This window comes from Protopterus annectens, chromosome 12.part0 (assembly GCF_019279795.1).
Source record: "Protopterus annectens isolate FY-2018-M chromosome 12.part0, PAN1.0, whole genome shotgun sequence".
Lineage (NCBI taxonomy): Eukaryota > Metazoa > Chordata > Ceratodontiformes > Protopteridae > Protopterus > Protopterus annectens.
Window position 1 is genome coordinate 116,600 of NC_056746.1, and position 25,709 is coordinate 142,308.

The following is a 25,709-nucleotide window of genomic DNA, read 5'->3' on the forward strand; positions in this document are numbered from 1 at the left end:
CTCACAGCTGCAGGCCCAGGTATTCGCCAGACATCCGCCGCGTCACCTGTGGGGGATGCTGGCTATGCACTGAGCCGTGATGATGACTCATCAGAATGCACACACACATGCAAGAATGCATAATGAGGCAATAACGACAAACCAGAATAATCATAGAGCTTGTGTTTGGGATGTTGAAATCACGGTTCCGTGCTTGATATCCGTGAGCCTGTAGTATTCTCCAGGCACATGTGCTCATTATATTCATAGTATGTTATGCTACATAATATGATCCCGCTCGAAGCAGTTGCTGCAGGACATACTGGTGAAGGCCACAAAGCCCACCACAACTGCCAAGGCTGTCCAGGCACAGAGGGTTCAGGACCATGAACACACTGTGCCAGCCCTGTAGGCAGAGACGGAGGCGCACTCCAATATGCCCATGCCTGGCAAAGAGGGAACGTGATAGCACATACCTGACAAAGAGGGCCCCATGGACTGACACCTCCACCTGCACACACAGTGAAATGGATGGACACAAACATGACTACCCATAAAAGTGTACCGTATGGGTAGTCTCTGATGTGTGACTCCAACATAGGCAGCTCCCCAAACACCGTGTAATAACTCAACAGCCGTGAGCATGGAACCAACACTGAACAGCACGCTGGTCCCACAGCAGACGGCGGTTGCATGTCAGTCAATGCTCGCCGCAAGAAGGTGTATACATATAAACATGTATATATGTGCATATACATATATGTAGATAGACATACCACATATATAGAAACATATGCAATACATACATAAGCTCACAGCCAAGACAGTGAATCAGAGGGATGGGTTAAAACTGAGATGTAACATTAACATATCTGTACATAGTATACATAGTGAAATCCACAACCCGAGCATCCGGGAGGTTTACAGACAGGATACCAGCCATGAACGTGGCAACATCAAATGCATAACCAGTCGGAATGATCGCCAGACCACGTACTGTAACAGCACATGCGCTGGTAATAGTATGATGATATGAGGGGGAGGCAGACACCGTCACCGGTGTCGCGCCCATGCAGGCACAGTGCAACCGCCCCTGAGTGCCGTAGTATGTGTGTATGCGCGTGAGGTGCCGTGTGTGTTTCTGTGCAAGTGTACGTGCACCGTAATATGTGTGTGTGTATGTTGGTGCTGGCAAGTTGTAGGCAGAGGAATATGTGTGTAGGCATACGGGTACACTGCCACAGGCATATGTAATCTGCCAGTAGTCCCAAAGTAGTGATAGCCCTACCCTGGCTAGGCATGTGGTGACGAACATAAAAGTGACAACTTCAGATTGTGGCACAGGAAGACACCAGAAATGGAAAGGACGACAGGTTTACCATGCCCATAAGCGGCAGACACCGACATGCCACTGCAAATGATACGCCGCAAAGTCACACAGGTCAGGTATGTACCGGGGAAATGCGATAAAGCAATTCAGTACCGACCGTACACGTATCGGCCCATAACACCGCCAGGTGTCTCTACAAGTGTCAAACAGCAATCTCACCTGAATAGGTAGTGGCAACCACTGGCAAACAGGTCATCCTAAACAGACCACAATGACTGTAAATATCTGGGACAGAATGAAAAGGATAGTCGTCAATACATAAACAAATCATGATATACCACAGATGTGGACGGAGGAATACATGCATGAAGCACACGCAGGCTTATACCAACACATGACAACACACCCACACTCCCATACCAACAGACAATTAACTGTCAACTCTCCAGGCAGGGGATGGAGCACACATACAACCACATACCGTATGTAAGATGGGGCCCACAACCCGCATCCATCACCTACAACCTCCGATATCCCCCATCGCATATTAAAAGCGAATAAACCATAATAGCAGCACAAACATAGAGGCAGTCAATGACATCTGCACAATCACAATATCTCGCGTGGAAACACAATCAAAGGCGGATGCATACTGTGCCGCTTGTTTAAAGGAACAACACATGTTACACATCCGAATGCAACCATCAACAGACGCCATCAGGACAGGGACACCATGTCGAACCAAATACTATACCCAACACACACAATCCACGGGTTAACACCACTGCGAATGTACTGTCGCCATTAGCGGCTGCAGTTACACATAACATAACACAATACAGACCATCTCCACGAAGGTAGGGCAACAGCCAACGCCTCAGGTGAGAACCAACACCCCAGTTACGACACGTAATGTCCTAATGGAGTAGATCCACAGGTGATATGCGCATAACTACTCACTGAGAACAGCAATTGCGGGATGAACTCACATGTTGCAGGTGGTCGACGGATAAGGATGACTCCCAGGAGTTCAAACCCATGCTCATACCGAACCAGCAGTGTACAACCGAAGAGTATTAAAAAGGAAAACCGGCTACACGGAATCTAAACATGGAACGAAACACCGACAAGGTAATATGTAGAACACACACAATGGTGTGTACCCATGATGTAAGGACGGTTGGTACTGTGTATGGAATGAAGCTTGTGGGTAATGGCACTTGTCCATAATGCATAGAGGGTGTAGGTGGTTATGTAGTGTTATCTCGTTGAGCATGTCAATCTATCAGGGACACTGCAGTACAGTGGACATCATAAATACAGCTGAGACACCACGAGGGTGCCGCTACAGGGGGCATTAGAGAACAATGCCAGACTGTCATCACCGATGCTGGCAGTGGATGTCCAACAAGGAAGTGCCATAGCAGGATAGGACATGTATACCGTCACAGCACACATGTGTATGGGCATATACCGGTCGACAATACACGTATCGTGCGGCCGACGCACTGAAATCTTTGGCAGTAGGGGATACTATGTCAACTATGTACGTAAAGCTGTCACAGGATATGAAGATGACATTATAATACGTCAGTATCACAGGCATATCATGCATAATGGAGGTATCACCATTGGTATGTACAATAACAGATACATATGGCCTGTAGGTATGGGACAGAGAAGAAGCATCATAACCATCTGAAATGGAAGGTACACTGGGCAACCATGCCCAAAGGATCTGTAGCAGGCGCACCGCGGGCAACAATGAGTTCATAGGTCCATGTAAACACATGTGTAGTGTAATATCAGTAGTGTCACTTCCCGCTGATAGGTAAACCGTGAACAGCAGAGGCGGTGTCAACCGCATGTTCACACAGTACCGCTTTCGTGGTGGTACCATGACTACGCGTCACCTAAACAGTAAGGAGGACATGAAAAGCCACTGTGGTGTCCTCGTGGATGCACAAGACCTTATGCGTTCCACAGCATGGTGTACAAATCATGCGGAAGTAACACAGAAGCCTCCAGCCCATGCAGTGTATGTGCATATCCATGAGCAGTCCGCTCACCGCCCACCGCACTGTCATGGCGAGAGTATATGCATCAGTAATGCGGAGGACATGGTCCGCGGTCAGAGCAGAAGAAAGCCCCTGTGTATGGTATGCAGATGTGTACAGATGTAGCTTGTCAGCCGCATATGTAAACCGTCCGAGCCTGGTACACATCGCAGCATGACAATGCTAAAGCGTAAAGTTGTAGTTGCTGTGGAAGGTAATACCATAAAATGTGGCAGTGGCTGTACCTTGACCATGTGTGTAGATGTGTATGCCACAGGTACAATGGCTGGCCTATGTACCAGCATCACACAGCGTACAGATAGGTGTGGCCCTGCAGAAGTGTATCCACATGCCACAGTGGAATACGGTAACCAGGACCGCAGGGGCAAGGCGTGTACACAGCAACCATGTGTCAATATGATATGTATGCACGGGCCGTATTCATGTGATAACAGTGGGTGAATGTTGCTATGCAAGGTGATGTGCATACCATGTGTCGCGCATCCTGGATGCCATGACACCCACATGATGTATTCGCCACTGACACCCATGGTCGGTATCGGTATGAGCGGGTGAGCCATACGCCCAGGTATGTAGGCGTGGGGATGGTCTAGCATGGACAGTACTTCCGTGACAGCATGTTGTGTATGTAAGCAAATAGTGAAACATGAGGGGCCCCATGACTGAGGATCAGGTAATGCCATATGTACCTGACAGGGGAAGGTACCATGATATGCTTGCACTGTGTGTCCCACCATGAGTCATATAGCTCAACATCCTGGAGATACAGGGTATGATGTGCAGTGGATGTGCACATCACCAGAACATGGAACAGTTGAAGGGCAATGTGAGGACAACGCTTGATGTTAATTCTGTACCACCCCAACCGCCCATGCAATGGTGGGCCCACAGGTGGTCAGGTGTATGTGGCGTTGCCGGTACACAAGCCCGCCAGCAGTGCCAGGAAAGGCATGGAGGCCATCAATGTGTGCGTGAAGCACATTCGCGAGGATGCCCAGTTATTCAGAATTGTCCAGTCATGGGTGGCGACTGCAGTCCCACACGCGTAATGCAGTGCTACCCATGGTAGTGCGAGAGATGCGGCTGCGCTGCGTCAAGGTACACAATGTCCACAACAGGCCAGGCAGTGAACAGTAAGTGGGCTGGTGCGACATTGCTATACCAACAGGTTGGTGGGACAACAGCTAGGACATCGGGTGACATCGGGCCAGTGTCCCAGGACACATCAGCATGCCGGGCATTATGGCGGGGTCCACAGGACACCACGGCGTCCGCGTATGGATTGCGACCCTGTAGTGAGTGAGAGGTGTATTGTTGGTGGGCACACCCGCCTGGCGTTGCCAACAGCTATCTCAGTCTGCAATGCCTGGTGACTATTGTATGTGACATTGACGTGATGTAGCTAAACAACACAGACATGCCACCACTCTGCCTGAGGCCTCACACTGCAATGTGCGGCAGCTATGTTTAGGTAGCTAGCCTTGGAGCATGATGGACCTCGAGGACCCACCATGGCTGACAAGTGATGCACTTTACCACGGAATATACACCACTGCGGCAACAGCTCGCACATGTGTCAGACATCAGATGCATGGAATATGACCACCACCGTATGCCTGTGAGTAACAATACAACTTGTGTGGAATAGCATGGTCCCTACCATCGTACATGCTACGGAAGTACTGTAGGCGTCAGCATATGTATGTACACTGTCCATTCATAGGGGTGCCGTTATTAACAACTGCCGTCAAGACATCAGTAGTACTGGTTGTAGCACACATGTTCCTGTATGCTGCGATGGGTACTTCCAGGGTGTGGCTAGCAGAGTCATGAAGCATGCTGGCGTGTGTTCATCCACCAAGGGGATAACCCCAGGCAACACACCAGACACATGGAGGCATTGTGTGCTGAGGGTAGTGTAGGCATGATATGTGTTGTAATGTCAGCCAGTTGGCGGAGTATGCCTGCTATGTAGGCACATGGGTGTTCATTCTAGGAAGGTGGGTTGCCGCACATGGCATCAGCTGTCTGAGGTCTAATGTACAGTATAACAACACAGACAGCATGCAACTGTGGTATAATATCAACTCTGTTGTATGTTATAATGTGTCTAGCGGTCACAAATATCGGTATCTGCACATTGAGCACCTATGATGCATTGTATTCGGCACCATCTGTGATGTGTGTGCAAACACTGTGTGATGGGATCCCCTCACCTGTGGGTGTTGCAGTCCAGGTGGCGCCTGGGAGGCACGAACCGTACAACTGGCATCGCAGGCGTGTTGCGCAGAGCATGGGAGGCAGGTCTCAGTCACTGCAGATAAATGAGTGGTGCAATAGTGTGTGCCTTTGCTTGTGTGCAGCACAGTGGAAGATGCAAGCACATCCCAGGACCCCATGCCGCGGCTCGTTCGTTACAGTTCTGCCGGAGACAGTTGCGTGACACCCAGAGGCAGTATAGCATGAAGATGTACATGTGTGCTCCACACCCCAGGCAGATGGTTGCAGGTCAGCGGTAAAAGCTACAAAGGTGTGGTTGACCAGGACGTCATAGCGTCAGATAACACACGTGCTCATAATTACAGTACATATAGGCAACAGCTGTGAAAGACACAGGTCAATGGGCTGGGTGTCCCCTGTGTTCAGACCATTGCCACTGTATACTTGGCTAGACACACACCAGAGGGTGATGACACTGGTGAGCCATCACGTCCCAGACACGCAGCTCGTGTACTGGCCACAGGGCGGTCACAACATGTTGTATAAGAGATATTGCACCAGGTGATGTGTCATGTGTATATGAGTTGCAGCTGTTCACATGTCCGGCAACATATCAGTGCATGCTCAGCGGTCATGATGTGTGGAATCGCACCGTGATCCGCACAACAGGGTCATCCGGCATAGGTGTGTTGGTGAATGGTAACCATGGTTCTGGCGGAGGCGATACCGGTGCTGTTGGTCGCCATGCTGGGGCCACCAGTGGTGCCTACAGTGGTCGGCAGAGACATATTGCACACATTGTTCTGGCAGGAATGTCCATTGTTGTAGATGACGGTGCCAATAATGGAAGGTAGGTGTGTTGTGAATGCACCATCCAGATGTGACCATCAGGTGCAGTTATGGTTGTCGATGGCATCACACCCATCCACAGCCGTCACGCACCTGTCCCCAGAATGGCACGCCGCCTTGTACCGTGATCAATGTGCAGATGGCGAATTTTACCACTGGCTGGCTAACAGTAAACATTCAGGAAGGCTGGTGATGGCTGAACACACCAAGGTTCTAATGTATACGATGGTCCAATGAAGTACATGGAATCACATATAGTAAGCCATGGCTGGCATAAACCATGCACAACAATGACTATGTGACAGACACAAACAATGCGAAACCATGTTGAATATGCACCGTGAGAACACCAATGAGTATGTTGCACGACGATGTGTCAACCGTCACAGGGCACAGCATGGATGCAGACCACATCCCCTGCTGGTGCGTACCACCATGCTGGTAGGGGGCATTGCACGGTACATGTGGATAGTTGCCGTGTCGCCACATGTACTGCATATCCGGCTACATAGGGGTAGCAGTGGTACGTGACTTGTCGCGGACATGCCTGTACATGACCATGTCCCACAGGATATGTGTTATGTGTACAACACCCGTTGTACCATCATCAAGTTGGCGAAGCGTATGGTTGCCAGTGTGGCCTGTGTGACATGTTGCAATGGCAAGGTACGCAGGCACTGTATTCACATGTTCATTAACAGCATAGCCTGAACATGTCACAAAGAGGGTGTTGATAATAGCACCTAATAAGAGGTGATGGCATGGTGGCAACCCATCACTACCTTCGGTAAGGTGCATGTCCATGACACATTAGCACCTGAGATGTTAGCAGCAATAGCTGTACAGGGCGGCATGCATAGTTCGATCACTACCGTATTGTTCCACCACTGGCCTGTTGACAGACAGACACACAATGTGTAGCATTGACATGTACAGCACATCACTGCTGGCTAGAACAGGTTTGTCAGGTAAACACGGGTATTGCAGAACATTCGCGCTTAGCTACAGTCAAACATTTATATGTGTTGAACCTCAATTATCATTGTAGCCCATGCCACAGACAGATGTTCATGCATCTGTGTATGTATGGCTGGGGAATGTCCCCGGCTCATAGTATAAGCGTGTCAGTGTTGTGAACATACTGAATGGGCTGAGTGTGAGGTAAGGCCATAACGGTATGGTCTGGATTGATGATACCATCAGTGCCCCCGTTAAGGGAACATTCCGTCCCCATAAACGGATACCTATGCGCCCAATACCACGGTCCCTGTGGGAGGATGGTGTTGTGTGGTGCACCCAAGCGACATGGCGGTGGCAGTACTGATGTAGATATATGTGGTAAAATTCCATGTCGTCAGGAACCATCCACATGTGCATGGGATATCACAAAGGGCATACAGCACCGTGTTGAACAACATCACAGCACAGCACCCGTCAGTAATGTGTGGTGCATGGATGTGCGAGCAACAGCATGCACCATACACACCCCCACCCGCAAAGTACGCTGCTTACCTTGCAGAAGGCCATTGTCCACACCATGATGATAGACATGCGTAATGTCCATATATTGGCTAGCAATGACATATGGAATGGACAGCCACCTCCTAATACCAGTATCCCCAGGTGGGACACATCCTCGTGCCATGTGGCGACATACCTCGCTATACCGATGCAGCCCCGTTCAGCAGCATGCACGTGCCATCACAGTCAAGGTTATGGTGCGACACAAATGGCACTTGCACTATCAACTGTCCAGAGCAGTAATAAAGTAACTGATGCACCTTGTGGTGTCACAGGTGCTGTGTGTTGGCGGTACAACGGCGCCAAGACATGCTATGTATGACCATCCCGTTAATGTCATATGATTACAATGTCCCATGTGTATCACATGTGCAATACAGAGCTGCAGGTTGTCCACCTGTATAGTGCTGTAGATGTACATGGCACAACACATGGCCGTACAGGTGTCCACGCGGTATGTGCGCAGTGCCCCGCTGATGTCCATAATGGCTGCATCTGTGACGCTTCAGGCCATACACAGCATCCAGCAGAACAGTAGAATCAGGTGCACATCGGGACACGCGGCCAACTGGTATGAACACAGGTGCAGGCAGGCACATGTCCACAGCAGGTTACCATCAACATGGTGTGTGTACAGGTGATGAGACATTACTACGATATGATATGATACCTGCCTAACGTGACACAGCAACACGTCAGCTGTGTCAGTGCTACGATGCATCGCGCAGACATTGTGCAGATGTCGCATACGTCATAGCAATGTATGTCCAGCGGTATGCCAGTACATCAGTGTAATGTGACCTGTCACCATCATTATGTTCAAGGTGATAATGCTCAACACGGCCGCCAGCCTCAGCCGCCAGGAGGATGACGTGAATCATACCGCTGGTTCCATGACAATCTGGCGACTATTCAGCCACAACCCACAGCAAGCGTTAGCAGCGATGACCTGCAGGATATGCACAGTGAGGGGAACACGGTGGCAACACCGCACCTACCAGCAGATACCGACACCGCATGGACCCACACGGCACGCCGAAACAGCGTGTCGCTGCGATTGCTGTAGAGAACAAGGTGGAACAGGTGGTGGCCACCAACCCAGCCTCACACACGAGGAGCTCTCTGGCCAGTCTGGGGATCACCCAGGAACATCATGCAGAAACAGAAGCAAGCATCGGGAGGTGGGTGTTCCCAAATCAACGGAAAGCCTGGAGCGTCGGTAAGTCGTCTTGCATATGTGTATGATATTCGCCGTAGGTGTGTGGGTGCGTCACAGTACACTACCGTAATGTACCAACACATGCCAGGTATATCGCCACGTCGATACTACAGTATGCCACGCGTTTGCAGACGCAGGCATACCACATGCTATCACACAGGTGTTACGATGACATGCACAGTGCTACTGTGGCTACAGTCATGGATAAAGATACTGTTGTAAGTCGCTTCCCTATACAGGTACCTCTACGTGTCGACAGCCATGGGTCCGTCACAGGTGAGACTGTTGTTAGTAACAGGCATGTTACAGTGTATAGATATTCGCCACATGTGGCCAGGTATAACATGCACACCTGCCCCTGCTCCAGTCACGTACAGGTTGCACCACCAGACACACGCCACCCATGTGGCCACAGTAGATACAACCGTTATGGGGCGCCACCGGCATGAAAACCACAGTACCTGCCGCGTGATATGTGCAGTCAGCTATATACAATGGTGGAGGGGTGTTCTCACAATGGATGCATATGTATGCACTGGAACACCATTTGTGGTACTATTGCAAATTATTATAGTGAGTTGTGATCTGGCCAGCACACAGGTGTTACCAATGTGACATATGCCCTGCATTGTGTGCGCACACGTTTTGACACGGCACACCACATGTCCCACGCCCGTAGTGTTCTGTCTGCAATATTGTCACACCATGACATGACCTACTACCGGCAAACACCACACTGTTGTTCGCCGTATAGCCTCTGGATTGTGAGACACCTGACTTGTATGGTGTATGTCACATGGCCACCACAGGGATGGGTACACGGCGCTCATCACACACAGTTGTCCATGACCCAGTCAAACATGGCCATGGGTAACAGCTACAGGCATGTCGTTAACACAGCACGCCTGGAGGATAGACACTATTGCACATTGTCCAATAAAAGTATCATAGCTGTAGGACCACCTGTACATTTGATGTGGGGTACACCGTATCAACCGGAATGCCCACTGCAGCCACCGGCGGTGCCACCAATGTTCACTATATACGTGTCAGGAACAAAGCATGATTGTGTTGCAGACATGGCAATGCAACGCGTCCATGTTATGCATCTCACAGAAACATACCTGTGTCCTGCCGTTACGCAGTGGCACAGTGCCTGTACTTCCCCACTGTATAGTTATGTACACGGCTCACACCAACCAATACCTGCACAGACATCTTTGTTACATACGCATTCTATTCGTAGCTCACACATAACACCGCACTGTGACGTTCAGTATGATGCGGTACGTGGTGGGACACCATTGTCACATGTCCGCTGTTATCGCAGACGTCGGCGGAGTACAAGCGACGCCAGCCATGTGTACGCTGTTAACCTGCTCGTGGCCACACGGTATCACGGTGATGCATGCAAACTACTATGAATGTGTACTGCATGCTCAATGAAATTACACCCGTTGATGTAGTGCACCTGGTGCGGTATGCATACTGCCACTATTAACGTCTGGCCTGCATTTCTGAGTTGCAGGGAATGCTGCATGCCATTCGGTAATATCATACGCATGATGTCTGCATGTGTGTGTTCGCGGTGTTCGCGTGTGTGTGTGTCTGCGTGTGTCTGCGTGTGTGTCTGTGCGCAGTGTGTGTGCATGTGTTCGCGGCGTGTGTGTGTGTTCGCGCGGTGTCTGCATGTGTGTAATGTATCTTACAGTATGTCTTGTATTCACAGGTGGTGGTGATGCGTTCCTCCGCGTCCATCTGATGCTGGTGTCCCACAGATACCAGCGGGTGATGACCATATGCATGAGGCACAGGCAGGTTTGTCAGGGCAGAAGTTGTGCCATTGGTTAATATCTCAACGGCGTCCCCCTCATCCCCACATGGTTCTGATGACGGCTACCACATCACCGCTGCCTGGCGTTGCGGAAGCGACAGTCAGCGTCTGTTGGCATTGAGCAGGAATGTGTGGTGTTCAGGAAGCAGCGCTGCATATTAATACCATGATGCCAGTGTAATGATTGGTGATGTGCCACAGGCATGTGGCTGGTGCTGCTCGTAGGGAGGACCTCAGCAGATGCACCTGCTGCACAGGCAGCAGCTGGTATCACCAGACGATGTTCCAGACTGTACGATGGTACAGTAACGTGCTGAACGGCAGAACCAAGAATGGGCAGAGGCCGCAGAGGGTCGTTAACCATTCCCCAATGAGAACATCCAGTCACTGGCTATGTCAACAGCAGATTGTTAACGTACCGGACAGGCGAATATTAGGTGAGATGGTTGAATCACCGAGGCAGATGTCAACCGCGAAAGCCGCGAGCTGTTCGTGCTGGAACACCTGGTAGGGGCAGGTGTAGACACGTGGTCAGAGGCCAGCAACACCACCCAGTGTAGGTCATCAACGTGGGTGCGTGCCACCTTCGCCCACCGCTACGCGCCGGTAGCAGCAGCAGTAGCAGCAACGACCACGTCAGGACACAGCAGGCCACGGACGGCCCTGGCCGGGTCCCAGCGTGACACGGTTCCAGCGACATGTGTCATTGAGAGTAATACCCATACTCACCCGGAAAGCCCATGCGACCAGGCAGGCATCGGTCACGTACGCAGACGGGACAGATCCGTGATAACCCGCACTGCCTGGGGCTGCCGCGCGCCCCTGCGGTAGCATCACATATGGCTGGAACTGTGCACACATACCCACACACGGCAGACACAACTGTAGGCCCCACCACATCCATACGGACGGCACAGTCATGTTTGCAAATGCACCAGCCCTTACACACACACATGATGCTTCATCCATTGGTACAGCCTATGCTCCGGCACATATCACCTGCATATGATGAAGCTCTGCCGCATCACTGTCATCCACCACGGGTGCACGTGGTTATGCAACATATTCTGATGGCCAGGGTGGACAAGATAGTGAGAGGCATGATACCCAGGTAATGACAGGGCGATGTGTATGTTGCAGCTGTTGTGGGCGACAAGTGACAGGTGCGTATGTGATGTGGGTTGTGTACCGTCATCGCGGGCAGACATACCATGTAGTGCAGGTGCAGCATGCATTGAGCTGTGCACACGGTATGTGTGACTGTTACATGTGTAGCACCGTTGGTTCTGTTAACCTGTATGCTTCATATGGTGTACTCGCGATGCGCCTACTGGGAGCACTGCATCGTCCCCCACATGAAGTCAGTCACCTGCGGGCAACATCTGGCAATATCAGCATACCACATGTACCAAGAACCTGCCTGGACACCCACATAGGTACATAGGGTGCATAGGCGCTCAGGCTACGCCCATTTCATGTGTAAACCTGTCAGAGTGTGTGTGTGGCTTTCACCACCTCAGATGAGGATACTATATCCATTGGTCTGCTGTCCTCTGTCCAGCAGTGACAGAGATGATTCCTTGGGCATACCCACGACTTCCCATCCAACGCCAGGATTACTCTGGACAGAGTCAGTGAGGGCCTGCCTCACAAGCGGCCAGGGAATCTGTTCCATGGTGTACGGAGTCTCTGGGCTTATGAACCTGTCCCTCCAGCACGCCCCTATTTATATCCGTGTTGGAGGTTTGTGTTCAATGCTCGCGTCTTGGTTGTTTGGATCCTAGGGGAGGTGGAGATGTCCATGACACCAGGTTGGACATGGCCGCGTATGCCGTGACACAGATCACCCTCGGAGCAACGATCGTATGAGAAAGAGGAGCCAGGTGAGTCCCTCAGTCGGCAGCGCAGACATGTTTCAGCACCTTGGTCCCCGTTGGGAATGCTTGGGTCCTTCCGATCGCTGCAGGTGCTGGGTTAGGTACATCTGAATGGGGGCGCAGGGCCCACCGCTGGTCTGATGCGAAGGTTAGGCACAATGACATCCCCTGATTCGGATGTGAATCCCTTCATGACCAGGGTGGCACTGTGAATGTCTTCCCAACCACATTGGCAATGAGTGTCAGAGAGGCAACCGGATGTTGGGTCCCCAGGTTCCCGATCACGCCTACCGTAGTTTAATGGATTAACTCATGGTAATTCAAGTTAACTTGTCTTTCCCAAAGGGTAGGTCTATACCTTCCTGGCATGTAGCTTCACAGGTCAAGGTCTGGCACCAGTTATTCATTTATGAGACTCAGGTGACGTTCGTGTCTGATAAGTGTTGATTATGGTGGCTGGTTTGCAGTCATCTGCATACCTTGTCCGCCACAATCCCCCTATGTTTGCATGCACGCCGGGGTGCTGAATGCCGAACAGGAGGGGGCCCAGACCGAGCCCTGGGGCCACCACTGGACCGGCTTGGAGTCTGACATGGCACCAGGAACACTAACCCTGTTGTTCTGACCTTCATCTGGTTACAACCCATCGTAGGACATATGGCTCTACATCTACGCTGGTGAGCCTTCGGCGATGCCCGTGAGTTTGTCTGCGCTGTCGCGAGGTCATGGTAGTCTGTGCTAACTGACGCATTTCATCAATGGCCTTGTGACTCTTCCGAACAGGTTTACCAGGTTCAGAGGCAGGATTCGCCCTGACTGTCGGGATGTGGGTATGTTCCAGTATTTGTCGCCTCAATGTTCTGGCTTTCTGCGGCTCCATTATGGTCCCTCCATAGCTTTGCAGACAAGGCTCATCAAGCTTTATAGGGCAGTGATGTCCAGAAAACCATAGAGCACCACCTTGGTGGAGTGGGACCACAGCTGCCGTATGCCATCCATCGGGTATGTAGCCTGTAAGGCCAAGATTAACAGCAGCCTTATAAAGCGGTTGAGGCCCTCATTGAGGTTGTGTAGCACACAGCTGGGGACACCGCCTGGTCCCATTGATGCTAAGTGTTCTGGCTTTACAGATAGCAGTTCTCACCTGGGTATTCGAGATGTTTGGAGGTTGACTTGGTGGATAGATACCCTCTGGGGGAGGAGGGTAGAGGGCCGCAACGAACCTCGTCTGCTAGTTTGTTGGCACGTCTGTGGGTTCAGTGATCATTGCACCATTCTGACCATCTTCCGAGCATAACTGTGGAGTCACCCATGTTCCTACCATAGCTAAGGAAGGCCTTATGGCGTTTTATGTCCTTTGCAAGTCCTGTCCCACAGGCGCCCGATGATTGTGTATGAGTGATCGTGACAGCACCACCAGTACACCAGTGCGATGCCTTCCTGGTAGTGATATTGCCTGTCATGTGCAGCTTTTCACCTCTTGTTGCATGGTTTGTTTATTGGGGTCCACCAGACCATGTGCCTGCTTCAGGACAAGGTCCTGATGTTATCAGGATTGCTTGATCCAGACATTCCTGGGCGTGTTCAGAGAAGGCATTTGTAAGTGGTTTCAGCAGCGTGCCTGTGTTTAACACCGGCATGGAGTGTCTTGCAGGGTACCACACCAGTCGTATGACATGTGGGGTCTGCTGTGGAGAGGTTCACTGTGGTCTCCCTGTCGTGTTGGGGGCGGATGTGATCTCCAGTGAGACTGAATGAGGCGGTCTGACCTCACCGCTGAGGGACACATCCTGTGTGGAGCATGTCGTCCCCATATGTGATGATCAGGACTAGTAGTTCTCCCCTGTGGATACAGGTCGTTCCACAGCATTCGCGTATGAACACCTGGAACCTTTGGTATGGGGTGTTGTGTCCTGTAATGTTCTCAATTCATGGTATGGGTGGTTGAGTTACCCAATATGATGGTGTTGTGAGAGCAGTCATATTCCCAGTGTCTTCAGGAAGGCTGCGTGGTATCCTGGTTTGGGAGGGTGGTTCAGAACATGCAACAAACTGTAGGGCAGTCCCACCATGGTTAATTGCACCTGATGGTCCCCGCTGCCACGGGCGGCATTTCAACCCAGTGTGTGGGTGTCCTTCATGGAAATGAGACCTCCTTCTGGTGGTTTGGTCCGGTTAGGTCCTGAACGCTGATATGAGGTATGACCTGATAGTGCTGGGTGCCTCTAGGAGCCCTGAACCAGCCTTCAGTTGCACTGACATCAATGCACCTCCATACTGAGGAGGGCTTTTGAGGGATGCAGCAGTTTGGGTGTGTAGACTATCACCGAGCAGTATTACCCTTAGTTTTTTCCAGGTTTGTAGTTCAGGGCGGTTTATCATTTCAGCCTTGCTCGCAGTGGGCACTGGGGTGGCAGGAGCGTACAACCTCTTTGAAGACCAGGGCGACAGGTAAGCCATCTCATAAGGAGCATGGCATGTCAAGCATGTCATCCCAGGCAGCAGATATTGATCCCCTCAGACTGACACCGTAATCAGGCCAGTTATCAAGGGTGACCATTCGGACCCAGTATTGTGGCATCATACTGATGAGGGTGGATATCGCTCAGGTCAGAGTCATGCTGGCCTGGGCTGCCAACTGAGTCCTCCATGTCTCCTTCATGGTCCCAGGGTGGTATAACCGGTCGCTGACACCAGCACACAATGACCCCATCATACTTGTACATGCCATGGAGGACCTGAGTGTGTGTGTACAGGTGGCAGATTCCAGCCCGACAGCAACCCATTGTGATCATTCCCTGTCTGTCTGCGGGTGGGACGCCGGTGTGTCTGACTACAGGCCACCTATTAGAAGTGTGTCTGGCATTGTGTGTGGCCCAAGGGTCAGGACCGTTTAGCACTGATGTTGAACTATGTGTTACGTCCATGTCTTGGAGGCAGTTGCTTGGTGTTCGGTCGAGGCCTCATTAGGTTCATTACATGTTTTAACAGTGCTCTCGGCATGTCTTTGGACAATGCCTGCTCGAATGGTCTGACCAGGCACCTGATGCAGCTTGGAAAGGCCCCAAAAGCCCCTCACCAAAAGGATAAGGGTTCAAAATATGTCTTATGCTGCCGACTGAAAGAACTCAGCTCTATTCAGTCTCATACCGCTTGCTCAGAGGTGACCCAGCCTGACATATAAGGCCATGTCAAACCCAGATTTGATGAATATGTTTCACCCTCGTAACGATCCTCAGAACCACAGGGCGGAGAGACTTAAACCTGACACGGTTATAAATAATGTATGAGGACAGATTCATCACCAGAGACCCCTGCTGTGAACAAATCCCAGCATGTGAGGCAGAGCACCGCTGGCCTTGCTCAAGAGAATCTGACCAATGGATGGAACGTAGATATACCCCATAGGATTATTTCAGTGTCACCGTTGGACAGAGGCACAGAAAATGATAGGCATAGTTTTTATTCAGTCCAAAGGTGGCGAAAGCCATAATCCATGGGCTAGGCTTACAAATGCCCTTGGGTGATAGCCTGCAAAAGAACCTATGAACGGCGAACCTATGTGTTTGTTTAGCATTTGTGATAGTCCCATGACACTGGGTTTGTGGTGTGCAGTCCTTCCTCCCGCTTGGTCTTGCATGGGTCATGGTTTGAGAGAGCTCATCCCTGTCTGCCATATAGTTGTATCTCTCATCATTAGTATTATGTTTAGTGGGGAGGTGCAGCTTGTCCGTCCATGAGGCACCTGTAATATTGTAACCAAAACCCTCGTATTTCACCACAAATTAATAAATCAAGCCAAGATCCGTGCAATGAAGGTTATCCAGTAGGCACAGTAAGCAGGTAGCAGTTGATAAAATAAACGGTTTATTTGCAAGTAAGCTCAACGACTCATCACCCATCAACAAACAACTTCCTTTAGATACAAAGTAAACATTGTCATTGCCTCCACACCGAGACCCTCTGTGAATAACTTTACAAAATCAAGTTTGCCTTATATACATCTTGCTCTGCCTCATTAATCAATTAGTTTGTCAATTAACTAAAATTGTTGCTAGAGTTACAATCTTATTCACAGTTAACTAAGTAAAATTTTGGCTTGGAATGAAATGAACAAAAGTCCTGCTTAACTTAATAAAAATCCTGCTGAGTAATAATTACATTCAATAGGACATTCACATAAACAACACATTTATTTATATTTGTACAATAAAAATTTTGAAAGAAAAGCAAAATGCAAGTAGTTAAAAAGAACACTTATGCCACCTGCTTCATTGCTAAGCCCTATCTGTATAGTGTCTCGGACAAACACTGGTATTGTTAGTTGACATTATTCCTCCAAGAAAAACACAGATATATAGCTCTTTTCTTTAAAAATTATTTAAATTATGACATTATCCATATAAATATATACATGAAAAACTCTAAAATATACTACATCATATGTATAATTGATGTAATTGATATAATTAATAATAAAAACCTTATAAATATATAAATATATAAATGTATAAATTATTAATATTAAAATACTTAAAATACTTGTAAGTACATAATGAATGGTGTGAGTGTATATATGTTTGTATATAAATATATAATGTATAATAAATATATAATTAAGTAATTAAATACATGAATAAATAAACATTAAGATAAATACTGAATCAAATGTTGGATATTTTCTAAGTAAGAAAGCTTTTTTATATATAGCACTTACTAAAACACTCTCATGAGACACTATACAGATAGGGCTTATACAATGAAGCAGGTGGCATAGAAGTGTTGCTTTTTAACTACTTGCATTTTTGCTTTTTCATTCCAAACTTAATGTTTGCACTTTATAACTAAAGGAATTTGTTTGTTGGTCGTTGATGTTCGTCGTTGGAGGCTTACTTACTAAATAATAAACCCGTTTTATTTTATCAACTGCTACCTGCTTACTGTGCCTACTTTGGATAACCTTCATTGCACCGGATCTTGGCTTGATTTATTCACCTGTAATATTGCCTCAGGATGCCCAGATTCACCATCTGAACAGGAGAGGTCGCTAGCAATTGACCCTTCGACATGCCAGAGAACGTGAATGCGTTTGCTGTGTAACTGGGTCAGAAGGGACCTATAGGAAGTGGGTACTCAAGGATTCTAGGCTAGTGTAGTCTCCCTAGTATACATGTACTTTACCTATGTAGGAATACTGGGAGCAGGTGCGAGCTTTTGTGATAGAGAACAGACAGTTTAGATTGCAAGTAGAGAAGTTCTACGGTAAACCTGGAGCACGGAGCCAGATATAGTGTAACGTTGTTACCGGTACATGACACATGTCCACACATATACTGCACCTGATGCCTGTGGTCGGTGCCACAGGCTACGGTGGACAGAGACATCAATACATGGCATGACACAGTACAGGTATGGTGACATTCTGCAGGTGTCGACAGCGTGCTGGCGACTGACCGCAGGTGTCACCTGTCAGCTGTGGTGCACGCTGTGCAGCAGTAGGATGCTGTACCGGTACAGGAATATGTCCGCATCGGGTGTACACACTATGGTGCACACCCCATTGTGTGCAGATGGGGACACCTGCCTGTGGTCAGCACCTCACAATACAATACACCCACACGCCATGTCACAGGGGGCGGTCCTGCACAGGTGACCAGTATGGCTCACAACTATGGCATTGACAGGGTCGTACAATGCAGCACCAGTACGGGATGGTCACCCTGTGTGTTAGTGTCCATTCACAACACATATCTGCATACACCCTCACAACAGGCAGCAGACATACACACATGTTGACACACTGACATGGTGGTGACCACGCATGTCTACACAGAGGACGACGCGGTTGCATGTACTGCACCATCCACATCCATGCACCCCACACTGAGGTATGTACAGATCTCTACCATGGTGTACAGTGATGTGGCACGTGGCACATAGTCCCCGATCTGTGGCATACATGGGCACACATTCCTGCACACATGTCGGTGCTGGGAATGCCACCCGCTATATGGGATATGTGCAGTGTGCAGCGGATGTAGTGCATCATGCATACCACACTGTATCCGCAGCTGTGCCGATATATCACTTGGGAGGTGGTAGGGGTTAAAGTGTCCATTAAAAATATTCGATACCCCCTACCAGGGAATAAAATTTTTGGCACACTGCAGGGTGGGCCCAACGCTGTTAAAAGGGCAGGGTTTGGAGGGTACCACCTTCCCCCACCTGCCCCCACATGAGGGACGGGTTTTAAAACATGTTTACATACCCCTTTGGGCAAAGGGCCCCTTTTCCCCACCTTTGGGGTGGGGCCCCATATGGGTATGGGGTGGAGGGGTTGAAACTCAACCCCACACCCCCAGCGGGCCCGAAACCATGGGGGGTTAATTAATGCCCAACTTTGGTATCCCCGGGCCATGGGTATGCTTTTGGCACATTGTCATGTGGGACATAAAAGGGGAACATGGAGGGTGGATGGTTTCACACCTGCCCCCCAGGCAAACTGAAAAAGGGAAAAATGTGTCCCAAAAGCCAACACCCCTAACCCCCTGTTAGGGGGGGGGCAACCACAGGACAGTTCCACCTTCCTTTAGTGTTGTACCCGGCCAGTGAAAATTGGCAGGGTTTTACATAAAAACAGGTTTGGGGTTGGGGTTCCGTGTCCGGGAAAAATGAACAAAGGCCCGGGCAACCCCCAAAATTGGGGGACATACCCAGACTTTGTTTCCCATTGGGGTTTTAACCGCGTCAGTGCTTTTGGTCACCAGGGTTTGTGGGGGCCTTGTCCATGAACCCGGAATAATTAGGACAACCCAAAATTTTGGGGTTTCATTGTGGTAAAAGGCTCGCATGTGCAAAAGGGCCCGGGAGATTGGGGGACATTTTCACATGCTGTTGCGGGACCGGGGGCATACTGCTGCACCGATGACATGGTGCTGGCATGGCAGCTACAGTGTTCACTGCAGTGTGTACATGTTCAGCCTGCCCCCGGGACGCCTGTGATGTCATCTGTGTGTGAGGGTAACTGCATGTGTGTCCACCCTGGGGGTTTAAGGGTTTACCTGGCCGTGACTTATTGTGCACCCCCTGCATGCTGGACCCCCGGGACATACCGTGTGTGAGCATGCCTGGGTTGCTGTTGTGTGGTGGACACACACGGGTCCCCCTTTGCCCTTCCATGATTCCACCCCATGTGTATGCATGTCTGCACCTGCAGATTCTAAGTGTGTGAGCATGCCCAGTAAGCAGCTTTTAGATGGAAAAAGGGTACAGTGCACACCACGCCCATCTATGATGATACCCTGATGTATGCCCTTTGCAACCCCCTGGGGAGCATCCCCGGGTTGTTGTTGTGTGGGTGGACACAGGTCCACACTCTGCCCTTCCATGATTCCACCCCATGTGTATGCATGTCTGCACTCTGCAGATTCTAAGGGGTTGAGCATGCCCAGTAAGCAGCTGTGTAGATGGACAAAAGTACAGTGCACACCCGCCCCCCCGTGAAGTCCCCGGGGTGCATGTATTTTTTCCCGCCACGTGTGTGAGCATGCGGGTTGTTGTTGTGGGGGGAACACACGGTCCCACCCCCTTCCATGATTCCCCCCCATATGTATGCATGTCTGCACTCTGCAGATTCTAAGTGTGTGAGCATGCCCAGTAAGCAGCTTTTAGATGGACACAGTACATACACGCCCATCTGTGATAACCCGGGGCATGTATGTTTCCCCTTCGGACCGCTAGGTGGGGGGCATGCCCAGTACCCCATTTTTGGGTACAACAGTCAGCACCGATGTCTGCTACTAGGCTGTCCCATGGCCAATGACATCCTGCATAGCCATGGTGGCTGTCCAGGTGAGTCATAGGTTTGATATGCCACAATGGCTGCCACATCCCCGCCGTTCCCCCCATAGGGTATACTGTCTGTGGTGCATCCGATCCATGTCGTGATGTTGTGCCCGTAGTTAGTTGGATTCCCCCGGGGAGCACTACCGGTTTAAAGCCCACCTTGGGATGGTAACATGCTGGTGACGCGCACTGGTTTTATTCTCTATCGGCTGTCTTGCCCCTGCAGATGGTTAAACCCAGGGGATGCCTCCTGACAGTGCCCGCTCAGTAATCTTGGTTGTTTTGTAAATGCATCATGCTGTAGTGCGTCATGTAGGTAGGCAGGTTCAACCCCAGCCCTTCCCCGTGTGTGTGTGTTTCCAGCTGCCTTGGAGAGGTTCCCTTTTGTCGCTTGCAACACATACCCAGCATCTATTCCCACGGATGATGTCACCCGCCTAGAAGGGGTTTCCTCTGACAGCCCGTGCTCAGTAATCTCAAGGGATTCTGTAAATGGGCCCTGCTGTAGTGGTTCATGTAGGTAGGGAGGTTCAACTCCGGCCCCCCGTGTGTGTGTGTGTGAGGGGGGTGTGTGTTTCCAGCTGCCTCTGCAGATGGTCATGCTTTTTGACCGCAACACATACCTTGGCTATTGTCAGCTATTCCTTTTTGGATGATTTCACCCCTAGAAGTATGCCTCTGACAGTGCTGTGCTCATTTAAATTTGGTAGCGTTCTGTAAATTCATCATGCTGTAGTGTGTTCATGTAGGCAGGCGTAGGTTCAACTCCGGCCCTTCCCGGGGGTTTTGTGTTTCCAGCCGTTTTGCAGATGGTCATGCTTTAAGCGCCCCATACCTTGGCTATTGTCAGCTATTCCTTTCCCGATGATGTCACCCAGAAGTATGCCTCTGACAGGGTGTGCTCAGTAATCCCAGTAGCGCGTCTGTAAATGCATCATGCCGTTATGTTAGGGAGGTAGGTTCAACTCCCCGGCCCCTTTGGGGTTTTTGTGTGTGTGTGTGTGTTTCCAGCTGCCTCTGCAGATGGTCATGCTTTTAGACGCCCCCAACACATACCTTGGCTATTGTCAGCTATTCCCAGGATGATGTCACCCACCCCAGAAGTATGCCTCTGACAGCACTGTGCTCAGTAATCTCGGTAGGTTCTGTAAATGCATCATGCCAGTGTGTTCATGAGGGGAGGGATAGGTTCAACTCCCCCTTCCTTTTGTGTGTGTGTTTCCAGCTCTCTGCAGATAGTCATGCTTTTAGACGCCGGGAACACATACCTTGGCTATTGTCAGCTATTCCTTTTTGGATGGTGTCACCCGCCTAGCAGCATGCCCCTGTCAGCACTGTGCTCAGTAATTTGGGAGGTTCTGTAAATGCATCTGCTGTAGGGTTTATGTAAATAGGCAGGTTCAACTCCCGGGCCCCTTTCCGGGGTGTGTTGTGTGTTTCCAGCTCCCTCCCGATGGTCATGCTTTTAGACCCCAAAACATACCTTGGCTATTGCCCGCTATTTCCCTTACGGATGATGTCACCCACGAAGTATGCCTCTGACAGCGCTGTGCCAGTAATCTGTGGCATTCTGTAAATGCATCATGCTGTAGGGGTTCATGTAGGTAGGAGGTTCAACTCCCCGGGCCCCTTTCCCGGGGGTGTGTGTGTGTGTGCCCGCTGCCTCTGCAGATGGTCATGCTTTTGACCCGCAAACACATACCTTGGCTATTGCAGCTATTTTTCGGATGATGTCACCCGCCTAGAAGTATGCCTCTGACAGGGTGTGCTCAGTAATCTCGGGAGCTGTTCTGTAAATGCATCATGCTGTAGGGGTTCATGTAGGTAGGCAGGGTTTAACTCCCCGGGCCCCTTTCCCCTTTTGTGTGGGGGTGTGTGTGTGTGTTTTCCCGCTGCCTCTGCAGATGGTCATGCTTTTTGGCGCTTCGCAACACATACCTTGGCTATTGTCAGCTATTCCTTTATGGATGATGTCACCCGCCCAGAAGTATGCCTCTGACAGGGGCTCAGTAATCTCGGTAGCGCTTCTGTAAATGCATCATGCTGTAGTGTGTTCATGTAGGTAGGCGTAGGTTCAACTCCCCCTTGGGTGTGTGTGTGTTTCCAGCTGCCTCTGTAGATGTTCATGCTTTTAGACCTTCCCAACACATACCTTGGCTATTGTCTGCTTTTCCTTTTCGGATCTTGTCACCCCCCTAGAAGTATGCCCTGACAGCTTGTGCTCAGTAATCTCGGTAGGGATTCTGTAAATGCATTGCGGGGTGTTCATGTAGGTAGGCATAGGTTCAACTCTCGGCCCTTCCTGTGTGTGTGTGTGTGTTTCCAGCTGCCTCTGCAGATGGTCATGCTTTTGACGCCCCAACACATACCTTGGCTATTGGCAGCTATTCCACGGATGATGTTCCCCCGGGATGCCTCTGACAGCACTGTGCTCAGTAATCTCGGTAGCGTTCTGTAAATGCATCATGCTGTAGTGTGTTCATGTAGGTAGGCAGGTTCAACTCCGGGCCCCTTTCCCGGGGTGTGTTTCCAGCTGCCTCTGCAGATGGTCATGCTTTTAGACGCTACAACACATACCCGGCCGTCAGCTATTCCTTTTCGGATGATGTCACCCAGAGGTTTTGCCTCTGACAGCCGTGCTCAGTAATCTCGGTAGGGTTTTGTAAAAGCATCATGCTGTAGTGTGTTTATGTAGGTAGGATAGGTTCAACCCCATCTTTTGTGTGTGTGTGTGTGTGTGTTTCCACTGCCTGCAGATGGTCATGCTTTTTGACGTTGCAACACATACCTTGGCTATTTTAGCTATTCCTTTTCGGATGATGTCACCCGCCTAGAAGTATGCCTCTGACAGCACTGTGCTTAGTAATCTCGTAGCTGTTTTGTAAATGCATCATGCCTTTGTGAGTTCATTGGGAGGAAGTTCAACTCCGGGCCCCTTTCCGTGTGTGTTTCCAGCTGCCTCTGCAGATGGTTGCTTTTTGATGCTTCACAAACATACCTTGGCTATTGCAGCTATTCCCTTTTCGGGAAAAGTCACCCCCCCTAGAAGTATGCCTCTGAACCTTTCTCAGTAATATCGTAGCGATTCTTTTAAATGCATCATGCTGTAGTGTTCATTGTAGGGTAGGTTCAACTCCGCCCTTCCCGGGGGTGTGTGTGTGTTTCCAGCTGCCTCTGCAGATGGTTGCTTTTTTGACGCCCCCAACACATACCTTGGCTATTGCAGCTATTCCCACGGATGATGTCACCCAGAAGTATGCCTCTGACAGCGGGGCTCAGTAATCTCGGGAGGCCCCTTTTGTAAATGCATCATGCCAGTGTGTTCATGTAGGTAGGGTTCAACTCCCCTTTTAGGTGTGTGTGTGTGTGTGTGTTTCCAGGCCCCGCAAATGTTCATGTTTTTGCAACAAAACCTTGGGATTGTCAGCTATTCCCCCGGATGATGTCACCCGCCTAGAAATATGCCTCTGACAGCATTGTGCTCAGTAATCTCGGCTTTTTCTGTAAATGCATCATGCTGTAGTGTGTTCATGTAGGGTAGGGCCCAAATCCCGGCCCTTCCGGGTGTGTGTGTGGGTTGTGTGTGTGTGTTTCCAGCTGCCTCTGCAGATGGTCATGCTTTTAGACCCCCACAACACATCATTGGGATTGTCCCATTCCACGGATGATGTCACCCGCCCAGAAGTATGCCCTGACAGCTGTGCTCAGTAATCTGGGGTTTCTGTAAATGCATCATGAGTGTGTTCATGTAGGTAGGCATAGGTTCAACTCGGGCCCCTTCCCCCCGGGTGTTTGTGTGTGTGTTTCCACTGCCTCTGCAGTTGGTCATGCTTTAGACGCTTGCAACACATACCTTGGCTGTTGTCAGCTATTCCACGGATGATGTCACCCACGTAGAAGTATGCCTCTGACAGCACGGTGCTCAGTAATCTCGGTAGCTTCTGTAAATGCATCATGCTGTAGTGTGTTCATGTAGGTGGGCGTATGTTCAACTCCTGGACCTTCGAGGTGTGTGTGTGTGTGTGTGTGTGTGTTTTTCCAGCTGCCTCTGCTGGTGGTCATGCTTTTAGCGCTTTGCAACACATACCTTGGCTATTGTCAGCTATTCCTTTACGGATGATGTCACCCGCCTAGAAGTATGCCTCTGACAGCACTGTGCTCAGTAATCTCTGTAGTGCATTCTGTAAATGCATCATGCTGTAGTGTGTTCATGTAGGTAGGCGTGTTCAACTCCCAGCCCTTCCGTGTGTGGCGTGTGTGTTTCCAGCTGCCTCTGCAGATGGTCATGCTTTAGCGCGCACATACCTTGGCTATTGTCAGCTATTCCTTTACGGATGATGTCACCCGCCTAGAAGTATGCCTCTGACAGCACTATGCTCAGTAATCTCGGTAGCGCGTTCTGTAAATGCATCATGCTGTAGTGTGTTCATGTAGGTAGGCATAGGTTCAACTCCCGGTCCTTCCCCGTGTGCGTGTGTTTCCAGCTGCCTCTGCAGATGGTCATGCTTTAGCGCTTCACAACACATACCTTGGCTATTTCAGCTATTCCTTCGGATGATGTCACCTGTAGAAGTATGCCTCTGACAGGACTGTGCTCAGTAATCTCGGTAGCGATTCTGTAAATGCATCATGCTGTAGTGTGTTCATGTAGGTAGTGAGGTTCAACTCCGGCCCTTCCTCTGTGTGTGTGAGTGTGTGTGTTTCCAGCTGCCCTTGAGAGATGTTTTTTACGCCAACACATACCTTGGCTATTGGCATCTATTCCTTTACTGATGATTTCACCGCCTAGAAGTATGCCTCTGACAGGTGCTCAGTATGTAGCGCATTCTGTAAATGCATCATGCTGTAGTGTGTTCATGTAGGTAGGCATAGGTTCAACTCCCCTTCCTGTGTGTGTGTGTGTGTGTTTAGCTTTTTGCAGAGGGTCATGCAGCCCCCAAACACATACCTTGGCTTT